Source organism: Neofelis nebulosa, chromosome 10 (genome assembly GCF_028018385.1).
Source record: "Neofelis nebulosa isolate mNeoNeb1 chromosome 10, mNeoNeb1.pri, whole genome shotgun sequence".
In the NCBI taxonomy this organism is placed as follows: domain Eukaryota; kingdom Metazoa; phylum Chordata; class Mammalia; order Carnivora; family Felidae; genus Neofelis; species Neofelis nebulosa.
The window spans coordinates 70,929,053-70,942,686 of NC_080791.1; the positions used below are offsets into that span (position 1 = coordinate 70,929,053).

At 37.0% G+C, this 13,634-nt stretch overlaps 1 protein-coding gene across 1 annotated transcript in view; it reads left to right on the forward strand.

The window, feature by feature from the left end:
- The window catches only part of PDE3B (phosphodiesterase 3B), a 175,904-nt gene that overhangs the window by 76,825 nt on the left and 85,445 nt on the right, over positions 1 to 13,634 (forward strand). The window lies entirely within an intron of this gene.

Here is a 13,634-nt window from a genome sequence, read left to right on the forward strand (position 1 = left end):
ACTGGTATGCTCACCTCTCAAATAAAAGTTTTAAAAATTTAAAAGTAAAATTTAAGTTGGAGATATTTAATAATAGCACCTGCCTCATGGGATTGCTGGAATGATTTAATATTCATACATTCTTAGGATTATACCAGGTGCATAGTAATGAGCTAATAAGCTACAACTTGTGGGCCAAATCCAGCGTATGTGAACTAAAACTGGTTTTTACATCTTTAAAGGATTGTTAAAAAAACAAAAAAGGAGAATATGCATGGCACAAAGCCCAAATATTACTGTCTTGCCCTTTACAGGAAAACTTTGCTGACCCCTTAACATATGTGTTTATTAAAAGAATGTAAAAATCTAGTTGCTGGAGAATGAGGAAGATAGGAAGAATGTACTTAAAGTTGAGAAAATCTTTTGTTTTCATCCCAAAATTGTTTTATCCTAGCTAATTTTTATTAACATTTTGATTTTATAAATGTGACAAAATGATGCATCAATTACAGTGAGCACTTTTGTTTGAAGAAATGTATTTTAAATGTTATAGAATTATGTTTACATATTTATTAATTTGCCTTTTAGTTTTCTAAGAACTAGAGTTTTTCTTTGGTACTTCCTTTGTCTTCAGGGTGAGGTCTGAATGAATTGTTTGATGAATAACCCAATTTCCCTTTCTCTTTTGTCTCTTTCCTTTCATTGTAATTAAAGTTAACCTCCTGGTAATCATGGCAAGAGAAATTTAAAGGGTAATTATGAGAAATTGCTATTACAGAGAAGAAATTAAAAATGTGTTTAGCTTTAAGTTTACTGGTTAAATACACCAGTACCCAAAGATGTCACTGGGGGGGGGGGGGGGTCTGTGGAATATGCTGTAGTACTACAAACCAAGGGAATATAATAAAGCAAACTGAGAAAGAAACATGGAAAGGAAGAAAACAAAAGTAAAAAAAGATTCGGCAATGTTAGCGCATCACCAAGAAACTGTCTCTCATGCTGTTTGGTTATATTCTTTTTTTTTTTTTTAATCTTTATTTATTTTTGGGAGAGAGGGTGGGAGGGAGATAGGGAATATGAATGGGGGAAGGGCAGAGATAGGGAGAGAGAGAATCCCAGTCAGGCCTTGTGCTATTAGCACAGAGCCCGATGTGGAGTTTGAACTCAGAAACCATGAGTTCATGACCTGAGCTGAAATCAAGTCAGATGCTTAACCAACTGAGCCACCCAGGCGCTCCTGGTTATATTCTTGGTTAACAAATTATAAGAAACTTGGCAACCAAGTCAGATTTTGTTCTAGCCTCCTCCTTTGAAAAACCAAGTAACAAGTGTGCCTCAACTCCACTGTTTTCTGAAATACGGTGTTCATGCTTGAGATGTGCCATTATATAGTAAAGTTCATTTCTGACGTAATATATCTGACCTTTCTCAGCTTGTGGTATTTCTGTTTTCTCAAAACACGTGTTTGTCATTACTCTGTCTTTTAGAATGTCTGTAGGCATTCATCCAGGAAAAGAAACTAACAGCAACCAAATGAATATGTATTATTGCCTAGGATAGAAAACATTGATTTTTGTAACTGTACTTTTGGATATCTTTTTTTCCTCCTTAATTACATTTTGCATTAGGAAATTTTAAGGTAGAATATAGACAATGGATTTTATCATTATAAGATCCTTGTTGTTTTTTCTAAAATTACAGTTTTGTCTGTCTGTAAGCAATTTGGATATTAGCATTTATACTTCAGACAATCAGAGTCAATGTTAGACTCAGTAGTAGTTCTAGTGTTTCTTGCTGGGATCAGAATTTTTATTCTTCATTTGTTCAGCTTTCTTGTTAGATTACTTTTATATCCACTGTTACTCCACCTAACTGGAGTCTTATAATTTATAGGCTTCTTAAACTTGAAACAGCAAATTGATTTTAATCTTACAGTTAAATAAATTAGTCTGTGTCACATGGCTCACAGGTTGTAGTTGGTTTTTTTTTTTTTAATGTTTATTTATTTTGAAAGGGGGGCGAGGGACAGAGAGGGAGAGAGAACCCAAGCAGGGTCACAGTGTCAGCATGGAGCCCGATGAGGGGCTCAATCTCATGAATCATGAGATTATGACCTGAGTCAAGATCAAGAGTCAGTGCTTAACTGACTGAGCCACCCAGGCACTCCATAGGTTGTAGTTCATTAAATTTTTAGAAACATGCAGAATAATTAAACACTGCAAGTTTGTTTTAACATACGTCTGTTGAAAAATCTTTAAAGTTTGTTGTATGCATACCTTAGCTTTGTAACACAAATAGACTCTATGATATTTAATTTTTCTTGGTAATAGAGAGCCTTAAATATCAATATACTAAACTATTGTAGTATGTACAAGGGATTCCCTGGTACAGTATTCTCATTTTAGCTCAATAGCATCCTACAGATGAGGAAGATAATGTATACAGAGGTTATGTGACTTGCCCAAGGTCCCATGGTTAGTAAATAGTAGAGTGAAGTCTTTGGGCCTTTGTGAAGTGCCTTTACCCATTATACTATGATTGCTATGCATACAGCATTTATGAGCTAGTAGATTAGTTTCTTCTAATCTAGACTAGCTGTTCTGAGTACATTTCTGATACCATCTTATTTTTCTTTAGTTGGTGTCACTGCCATAAAAGCAGAATAAAGGACAAGTATACAAACTATGGAATTTAGAACTAGAAGGGAACCTGAGCTTTTTAGTGCACAGCTTTTTAGTCCCCATAACTGGCTATACCTCAGAATAGCTTGTAACAGTACCATTTCCCTGTACCTACTCCCAGTGATTCTGATTTAAAGCTCAGTGTGGAGTCTAGGGATTTGTACTTATTAAAAGATTTCCTAAGTGATTCTCACAAAGTTTGGAAACTTCTGATAGCCCGTTCCTTTGTTTTATAGATAAGAAAGCTGAAAGCCAGGAAGGTCAAGATAGTGCTAGTAAGTGGTAAAACTTGGACTCACTGATGCTCTCTTAAAATCTTAGCCCAGTGCCTTCCCCTATGTCAATTGCTTATTTCAGTGGTATTTACCCTCTGTGTTAGTTTGCCCTCCTTGATTAACATTATATTACAATTAAGTTTGTATTAATATCAGCATAATTTCAATGGTATACACAAACTGCTCCTTTACAGCTGTTTCTTCTTCCTTATATGATTATTGTCCCAAATTACATCTTGGTACTTTATGTTCCCCTATTAACATAGTTCTATAATTGTTTTATGCATTTACCTTTTAAATCATACAGAGATAAAAGAAGTTACCAAAATACAGCACTACTGTTTTTCATATTTACTTACTGTAGCCACCTTTACCTTCTTTACATCCTTATATGACTTTGAATTACTGTTTAGTGTCTTTTCATTTCAGCCAGGAGGAGTCCCATTAGCATTTCTTGTAGGATAGGTCTAGTAGTAACTAACTCCTTCTGTTCTGAAAAGTGTTCAGAATGCCTCCTAGAATTTCTGTCCGAAGGATGGGCGACTGGGACGTTTATGACTCTGTCTTATCCTTCATTGGTTGAGGGTTGGGGAAGTTAATTTGCCCACATTTCCAGGCTGTGCTTGCTCACAGGCTGAGTGGGCCATTGCATTGCCATTGAAAGTGGAAAAATGAGCAAAGCTATGTTTGAGGTGGCATTCTGTTAATCTGAGGTGAATCTTCCCAGGACAGTCCACCATAGCTGTGACTAAAAGTGGGCTGAGGAGCTGTGACGTGGCACCTGCTACCCTCATCTTTTGTATTTTATGCAATCCACCTTTTTCTTCTCTTTTAAAAACCAATTACATTTGTTTCTTGGATTCTTCAGTGGTTACCAATAACCTCATGCTAGTGTTCTTAGTATCCTATAACTAATTCATCTTGACCGGGGCATTGGACTCACCTGTCTCGGGCTTTAGTTCTAGAATTACAGTGTGTGTTCAACCTTTCCAATCCCTGACAGAGAAGAACTGGGACAATGTAGGAGTTAAAGAGTTTTGTTTTCTGTTTATTGGGATTATCCTGTCTTCTGAGATAAGCCTACTTTTTTCTTTTGTTCTTTAAGATAGCCAAAAAACCCCCCAAACAAACCAAAAAAAGAATTCCTTGGGGCGCCTGGGTGGCGCAGTCGGTTAAGCGTCCGACTTCAGCCAGGTCACGATCTCGCGGTCCGTGAGTTCGAGCCCCGCGTCAGGCTCTGGGCTGATGGCTCGGAGCCTGGAGCCTGTTTCGGATTCTGTGTCTCCCTCTCTCTCTGCCCCTCCCCCATTCATGCTCTGTCTCTCTCTGTCCCAAAAATAAATAAAAAACATAAAAAAAAAAAAAAAAGAAAATTAAAAAAAAAAAAGAATTCCTTTTGTTGTCTCTTGGGTTTTGTAAGCAATAGATAATTTTGGGGTTTGGCCTTTTTGGATCCACTGGTCAATTTAAATTGCTTTTCCTACCTGTCTTAAAGTTCCTACTTCCGTTGAGTTTGATGCTGGGAACCGTGGCTAATATTTTCTGTGAAATTTTTGAAATGTTTTCTTCAATGTGAGGGGACACATGACTATATCCAGACTTTCTCTTTATTTTTTATGTTTATTTTAGAGAGAGAGGGAGGGAGGGGCAGAGAGGGAGGGAGACACAGAATCTGAAGCAGGCTCTAGGCTCTGAGCTGTCAGCACAGAGCCCAATGTGGGGCTTGAACCCACGAACCACGAGATCATGACCTGAGACAAAGTCAGATGCTCAAGTGACTGAGCCACCCAGGCGCACCCCCAGACTTTTTCTTTGTTACCGTCATAAACACCTAGCTGACATGGTCACTGTTTGCATTTTCTCCTTAGTTCTGGCTAGCACTGGACCCTTCAGTAAGTATTTCTGTCTTTATGCAATTCAGAGGCTTTTGTCATTTCTGCTTTCCTACCCCATTCTTTCTTTGCTTGCCTCCTCCTTTCTTTCTTTAAATGCTATTTAGTATTCTAGTATGGTCTGTTGAGTTTCACATTCTAAACTTTCCCCATTGCTCTCATTATCCCATGGCCTTGAGACCCTTTTTCAGTGACTACAGCTAATCTGATAAACTGTTTGTGGCTCAGATAATTGGAATGATGGTGTTTGTAAGTGGTAATATAACAAACATATTTGTGTTTTTGTCAGTAACCTAGTATCCCCCCTCTTTTTTGTTTTCTTATCCATGAGGCACTGGATCACAGGAAATATCAACTGGCTAATAACATAAGGGAAAGTAATTTAGTTCTTTGGAGGGAGAAATAGAAAAGTTTCTACTAGGTGATTTTAAAATGAAGAACATGTTTATATAGTTCAATATATATTTTGAAATCATCTTATGACTAAAGGAGAAGTTGAAGGAAGAAGAAAGGAAAGCATGGAGTAGCACAGAAGAAAATATTTAAGGAAAAGAGAAGACAGGGGAAATCTGTGTGTTGTGGGGTCATATTAAGTATGACAAAGTGAGGGGTGCCTGGGTGGCTGAGTTGGTTGGGTATCCAGCTCTTAATTTTGGTTCAGGTCATGATCCCGGGGTTGTGGGATTGAGCCCTGCATTGGGCTCCATGCTAAGTGTGGATCCTGCTTGAGATTCTCTCTCTCTCTGTCTCTTTGCTGCTCTCCCTCTCTCTGCCCCTCTCCCAGCCCCTCCCCCCCAATAAATAAACTTAAAAAGTATGATAAAGTGAGTTCTGCATTCCTTTTTTTTAAAAATTTTTTTTTAACGTTTATTTTTGAGAGAGACAGAGACAGAATGCGAGTGGGTTAGGGGCAGAGAGAGAGGGAGACACAGAAGCAGAAGCAGGCTCCAGGCCCTGAGCTGTCAGCACACAGCCCGATGCGGGGCTCAAACTCACCAGCTGTGAGATTGTGACCTGAGCCAGAGTCGGAGGCTCAACCAACTGAGCCACCCAGGCACCCCGAGGTCTGCATTTCTTAAGGAAAACTGGAATACAGGAGTGGGGGAGAGAGGCCAGCCTAGGTACTAGCTCTAATCACTGTTATGTGAGGGCCAAAGACATGATTGATTTGGGGATTTCAAGCAAGCCACTATGAGAGGGAAGGAATGGGAAGGTTTGTGTCCATGTGTCTGTCCTGATCATAGGAAATCTCACATAGCAGTTTTCAATAAATGCTTGTTTACTATGGTAAAATGGTGTAGATGTAATGATTGTTGTGTAGATGTAATGAACTTTGTATATATCCCAAGTGTGAATGGTTACCAACACCAGCAGAGCAGTGAAACTTGCTTTCTTTCTCTTGGAAAAAAGCTATCATAGTAATTCATTTGTTGTTCATTTGCCTTTCCCTCATACATGTGGAATGAAATAAGTGCTGCATGACTTTCTGAGTATTGTAAAAGCTTTATTTCAGAAATCCAAGTACTGAAATAGATGCCAAACCAGCCTAATCTCAGAATATTCAGTGATCTGTGTTAGAGTACTTGGAAGAAACTTTTCCAAAGTCTGCAAACATTTCATGTTAAGAAGAAGGTGACATTCATATAAACATTCAGCCTATTCTAGTTTTCTTAGGCTCACTTTGATAGCTGACTTTTGTCATTTATCTCTTCAGTATGCATTTGAGTGCCTTCCATGAGCAATGTACTTTGTTAGTCACTGAGGATAAGTAAGGCAGGAACGTTGCCATCAAAGAAAGGGTCTAGGAGATAAGATGGAAATGTAAACAAATATTGAATTTTATTTTATTTTTAACAAATATTGAATTTTAATGTCAAATACAATTGAAATCTCTCAGTGATGGATTTTTAAAAAATCTCTTTTGTGGTATTTGATATTCTGATAATCCTTGGGCCATAAATTGAACTATTGGGTGCCTAAAGTTGACATATCATTCTCAGACGCCAATTCTAATTTCCTTAGGCTGAAAATTATATTTGTCTAAGAATCCAATAGCTTTGATTTCCTTAAGTAAATGTTAGGCTAAGCACCCCTCCCTATAACATCAGCATTTTCTACCAGACAGAATTGTTACTTTCATGCCTCTATACTTAAGTGATTGAGATAAGATCATTTAATTGAAAAAAGAACAAAAAACTTAGAAGTATCCATTTTAGGGTATCATAGGGGAGCAGTAACATCCCCATCTGATCACAGCTACCAAATTGTTTTTAAACTTTTGTAGCATAATAAAAAATAAGTCCATAAATATGAAATGGTCTATCAAATTTAAAATCTCCCTCATATTCATTTTTGTTTTCCTTAGAAAGGTAATGAATAACATTTTCTGCAGTGTTCCTTCAACTCAGGTGTTAAAATATTTTAGTAAGTAAAATGTACATGCAGCCTTAAAATTTTTACTTTTCTGGGAAGACTTAAGCAGGCACTAGAGATTTTTAAATCTTCACTTGATGTTAGATGCCTACATGGTGTCTTGCTTTTGGAAGTCAGAAAACAAGAATTGTTATAAAAGTAGTTTATAACACACCAACAAAATCTCACTGCTTTATTTATTTTTATTTTTGAAGAAAATAGAGTGATTGTAGAAGCCTGTGTTTTAGGAGCTTCCTGTTTAGATTGCATTAAATAATATACAAGTTTTGTTTTTTGTTTTTCCCTTCATAGCAGCTCTTATAAACAAAGACCTAGACAGAGTAATATGGGTTGTGAGAATGGACTTAGCTCAATAGATAGGCAAAAACTTCAAAAAAGCGTTTTTGGCATAGGATAGTTCACTTTTCATGAGTTAGTTGTTTTTTCTGACTTGCATGGATATTTATGGAAATTCAGTTTTATAATTGGATAATTTAATTTGATAATGTAGCTTTACTGGCTAGTTTCTTTAACACTTTAGTCTTAATGTTCATTATTGAACTCCTTATTGACATCAAACAATACTAGTAAATAGTGTTAACATTTATTGAGGTCTCAGTCTTTATGGTCATAAATAAGGCCTTCATGTGTATTATCTCACTTAATCTGAATAACCTAGTTATTATTATTTTATAGATGACATTACTTAAAAGAACTCTGAAGTTAGTCCTTTGGAAAAATGAACGGTATTTTGGAAAGTGAGCAGCCACACCTCTAGTTTGTCTACTTTATGTATAAGGGTTTTGGTATATAATAACATCCTTGTTAAACTTGCTGTTCTAAACTCCTCATCCTTAATTGTTATTTTTATTAATGTCATAGTTTTTGTGTCTCTTTAGATTCGAATTCTCTAGGCACTTTTGACTATGTACCCTGGTCTCCCTCCCCTTTACTCTCTCACAAACCAGGATGTAGCTCAGTCTTGGAAAGATAATCACTATAATATATCCACCATTGTCTATTGTATATTTTGAGCTCAGGGTTAAGATTGAAATTTTTCTAAATGAGAGAACCACCCTTAACCATTGTTAAACACTGAATGACTTTGGAAATTAGCTTATGCTGCAGGCTTGATAATATTTCTTAATAAATCCAACCTGAACAATGTTTAAGTGCCAAATTTATGCTACAGTAAATTAAAAGTAATTTTGATGGGAATGAATGTTGTTTGAATCAAAATAATGTCAAGCTGCTTTGTATACTTTGCATGTCAGCAGTTAAAACAGGGGCATCTGGGTGGCTCAGTCTCCCACTGGCTCAGGTTGTGATCTCGCAGTTCTGAGATCGAGCCCTGAGTCAGGCTGCGTGCTGAGTGTGGAGCCTGCTTGGGATTCTCACTCTCCCTCTCTCTGTGCCTCCCCCCGCCCCACTAAACATTAAAAAAAAAAAAGTTAAAACAAGAAATGGAATCTACATTTTCACACACATTTGTAGCAGTCTATTTCCAAGATCAAAATACAGTTCTAGCAGTGGTTTTTGGAACTCAGTCCAAATAAAGGATGTTTTATATTTCAGAATTCATTTAACTGCCCAATGAAGGAACTTTCAAGTAACCTTCAATGGGAACAATGTATGACAAGCTGAAATGCACATATCAGAAGAAGAATCTAATATAATTCTATGAATACCTTTCAAATAATGCATATATTCAGTTAGAATCCTTTGCTTGTGGACTGGTGTCCATTTATCAGTATTTATCTGAATGGAAAGATCTTTCCTAAAGTGAAATATGTAAAATCACATTACAGGTGAGGTTTAACAGATGAACATTGATTCTGATGATAGAGAATACCAACTTTGAGTCCCATTTGAATGAAATGCTCTCCTCTCAAAATAATTCCATTCTCCTCATTGGCAGACTGGCATCACAAAAATTTATACTATTATATTTTGCATTTTGTCAATAAAAACGATACATTTTTCTCTCATTATAGAAGTACTTATATAGTACTGATTTTGTTTCCTGGCTCCAAAGCCAAAAATATTTACTCTCTGGCCCTTTATATAAGAAGTTTGCCAACCTGGAGCTAAACAATTATTCCTTTGTTTCTAAGTGATACTTAGAAACTTATGCAAACACAAGAAGAAACCTCTATTGCCGGGGTTTCAACTGGTAGCAGAGAAAAAAAGAATAATTGTACATCATTCCTGGAACAGACTTTAGATGACCATGTAATCCAACGTAATCCAATTTCCTTATTTTGCAGTTAAGAATCCAAGGTTTAGTGGGAACTAGTCATTTGTAGAATTGAAGGTAGAACTAAAATTTTTTCATTCTTTTATTTTATTTTATTTTTGAGAGAGTGCACACAAGCAGGGGAGGTGGGCTGGGGAGAGAGGGAGGGAGGATGGGAGGGAGAGAGAGAATCCTAAGCAGGCTCCACACTCAGGCCCAACGTGGGGCTCGATCCCAGTACCCTGGGATCGTGACCTGAGCCGAAATCAAGAGTCACTCAATCGACTGAGCCACCCAGGAGCCCCACAATACTATTTTCTGTCTAATGTCTTTTTAGTATACTTACATGCAGGTATTTATGCCTGGTACTAAGAATGATAAAAAAGAAATAGGAGTTACTGTGTCTTAAATCATCAAGGGACATTTTAATCTAGCTGGGTAGTGTATCAGTCAGGTTCCCAGCAAGAAACAAATGGCACACTAAAATGGAATGAGGATTATTTAACAAAGGACTGTTTGTAAAAGTGTGAAGAGAGTTAAGGGAAACAACCCTTATCACCACCCAAGACCTAAAGTGACAAGACATAGCTGTAGGAGTTATAGGAGGGAGTCCCCAACAGAAGCAGTAACTTCTAGTGGAAGAATCCAGCCACTGCCAGCCTGTGCCATGTAGGAAGGAGCACCTCCTTTTCCTCCTGCCCTTTCACCTCCACTGGTGTCTCCTGTAGTCTTCTATGAAAAGCCGGATGACAAACAACCTTTTGATGCAGTCCAAGAAGGTCAGCCTCCCAGGGAAAATTGCCATTTGGAGAGAGGATCTGAAGGGTCAGATGGTGAATTATCCAGCCTAAGGAGCAATATTGTTTATACAATAATACATGCTAACCTATACTAAGTGTGAGCAATCCAGACAGCGTGTATTTTAGACAAAAGCATATCAACACATAAAACATTTTGTGAACATCAGGTGATGTTTTACCTTTTTTTTTTTTTTTAATGTTTTTAAGAGAGAGCATGTGTGTGCACGCACAAATGGGGGAGAGGCAGAGAGAGAGAGACAGAAAGACAGACAGACAGAATCCGAAACAGGCTCCAGGCTCTGAGCTGTCAACACAGAGCCTAATGTGGGGCTTGAACTCACAAACTGTGAGATCATGACCTGAGCCGAAGTTGGATGCTTAACTGACTGAGCCACCCAGGCGCCCCTGTCATGCTTTACATTTTATAAAGTTCATTCTTATTTTATCTTCACAATAAATTTAAGGCAGTGCATTCTTTTCTCTCCTGACATCTGGAACAAAAGTAGTTCAGTCTTGGGTGCCCAGGTGGCTCGGTTAAGCCTCGATTTCGGCTCATGTCACGATCTCATGGTTCATAAGACGGAGCTCCGTGCTGACTCTCCGTGCGCAGAGCCTGTTTGGGATTTTCTCTCTCTCTGCTCCTTCCCTGCTTGAGCACACAAACTCTCTCTCTCAAGTAAACTTAAAAAAGTCCAGTCCTTGGTATTCTAAATTGTAGGCCACTCTTTCACTACATTTATAAAGTTGTCCTACTCTCTAATAGAAACAGATGTTGTTCTAAGTGGTTAAGAACTCACCTTTAGCAGGAGACCAAGTACTAAAAGCCAGGAAGGTAAATGATGTATTACAAGTATTTATCATTTGAAAGTTCATCATTTTCATATTTTTGTAAACTGGTCTTTTCTATAGGGTGAAAGAGACTCTTATGAGCAGAGATTCTCAGCATAATGATGAAATGCGAACATTCCAGTATAATATTGTCATTAAAATTCAGGATTTTGCAGTCAGAAAGGCCACAGTTTGAATTCTGGCTCTGTCACTAACTTGCCATGTAAACTTGGGCAACTTACTTAATGTCTCTCAGCCATAGTTAACTGTAAAAACAACAGGTCTTAAGTGTGGTAACAGCATATAATGTTCTATAAATGTTAGCTATTAGTAGTATTGATAGATTCCATAGACAAAATTTCGGATTTATAAAATGTAACAAGTGATATTTGTAGGTTAATTCATTCTGTAAGTTATTTATTAAGCAACTGATAATACGCACTAGGTACTCACTTTGCTAGATGTTGGGATCATAGTTAGGAACAAATCAGACCTTGTTCTCCTAGAGACTGAAGGTACATAATTTGTGTCTGATTTGTATTCATAATTGGTGAATTAGTAAACAGTGCCTATGCTGACATACATGTTGCCAGCCTAATGGTTTATTTAGCTATCCTCATTAACCATCAGCATACCAAAAAAGCTAGGTTGGTTTATTTTTTAATGGCTTTGTTGTCAAGAATTAGCACCGTTTGTCACTGTGCTAGCCTCACTAATCTCAGCAAAACACTAGGTTGGTGTGCTTTTGTCCCCTAATGAATGAGCCGCTGTTGATTTAGGGGGGAAAAGGCTATCAAGTTAAAAACAGAAACATTTTAAAAATTTGACTGTATTGATCATTGGCAGATCTTAATATAACTATCTGGTTTCCTTTTTTATACCAGTTACAGCTACTAATGGTAACTCCGTGTGCAGCACTATCAGAAAGTTTGATGTTTGGGGAGATACATTTATTCTACACTGAACAGTTGGCAGTTGCTCTCAGTTTATATAGGATCTCAGTTTATATAGAGTTAATTGAGGCTTGCTTTTGATCTGCCAGTTTCTTTAGCTGATCCTTGTAACATTCTAATAAAAATTCATGTTAAATAATTCTCCGATGTTTAGTATTTTATACATGGAAAATTAGTGTTTAGTGGTCTCCAGCATGCTGATGTTTTTCTTAAAATGTAGTGTTAACATTTATCTCTAGTTAAAAATTATTTAAAAAGTCATTTTGCGGGGGCGCCTGGGTGGCTCAGTTGGCTGAGCGTCCGACTTCGGCTCACGTCATGATCTCACGGTCTATGAGTTTGAGCCCCATGTCGGGCTCTGTGCTGACAGCCCAGAGCCTGGAGCCTGCTTCGGATTCTGTGTGAGTCTCTCTCTCTCTCTCTGCCCCTAACCCACTTGCATTCTGTCTCTGTTGCTCTCAAAAATAAATAAACATTAAAAAAAAATTTTAAAAAAGTCATTTTGCTTATGCAAGTACATTTTGTTGTGCAAATTTAGGATTTACTATGATGATCCTTGGAGATATGTTTTTTTTTTTCTATATATATATAGACTAGAAATTCTATTTTCATTTTCATATCAAGTCGCTATGGGGCTAGTATCTTTGCTTAATTTTAAGCTCGGTTACCATGACAAAACTTATTTACTCAACTAATGTCCAGTAGTGTCAAACAGATATTGCTGGCAACTTGAATAGTTTCTATCTGACCAATAAAAATCCCAAATAAAAATAGTAAATTTTCTTTTTAAATTCAAAAAGAATAATTTTATTACTGTACATTGATTTTCAAATTTCTGTTTTGGTTAATTACAATTTTCTTTAATATCTTTATCTCCTACATTTAACATTCAGTTATAAAATAAAGGCAGATAGGGCCTAGTAAATATTATCTCTGTTAAAAATTATTAATAATAACAATTACTATTTAAAATTTTATGCCTGTAAAGTTGTTTGATTTCACCCAAGTAACAAGAAAATATTCTTTCTAAAATTTTTTTTTAAATGTTCATTTATTTTTGAGAGAGAGCACACATGTGCATGAGCAGGGAAGGGGTAGAGAGAGAGAGGAGGACAGAGGATCCAAAGCTGGCTCAGTGCTGGCAGAAGAGAGCCTGATGCAGGGCTCGAACTCATGAACCGTGAGATCATGACCTGAGTTGAAGTCGGATGCTTAACCAACTGAGCCACCAAGGTGCCCTGAAAGAAATATTCTTAAATATATCTGTGCTACTTTCCAATATAGTCATTTTTGTATGAAATGTCTTTATACTTCGGAGATGTAGCCATTGGCACAATCAGAGTTCTCTGTTTCTGATCTTGAATCTTTACCATACTGGCAATGTGCTTGTTCGTATTGAATAATCTATTTTGGATTATTATTTTTTTAAATTAGCTTACAATTGTTGCTTCCAAGAAGCTTTATTGTTTAAAGAATACTTTTACCGTGGGCTTTAAGTGTTTCTTCTGTTTCAGAGGTCAGATACATTGACTGAGATTAAGAAATAGGAAGTAGAAAATAAAACCAAGAAAAATAAGG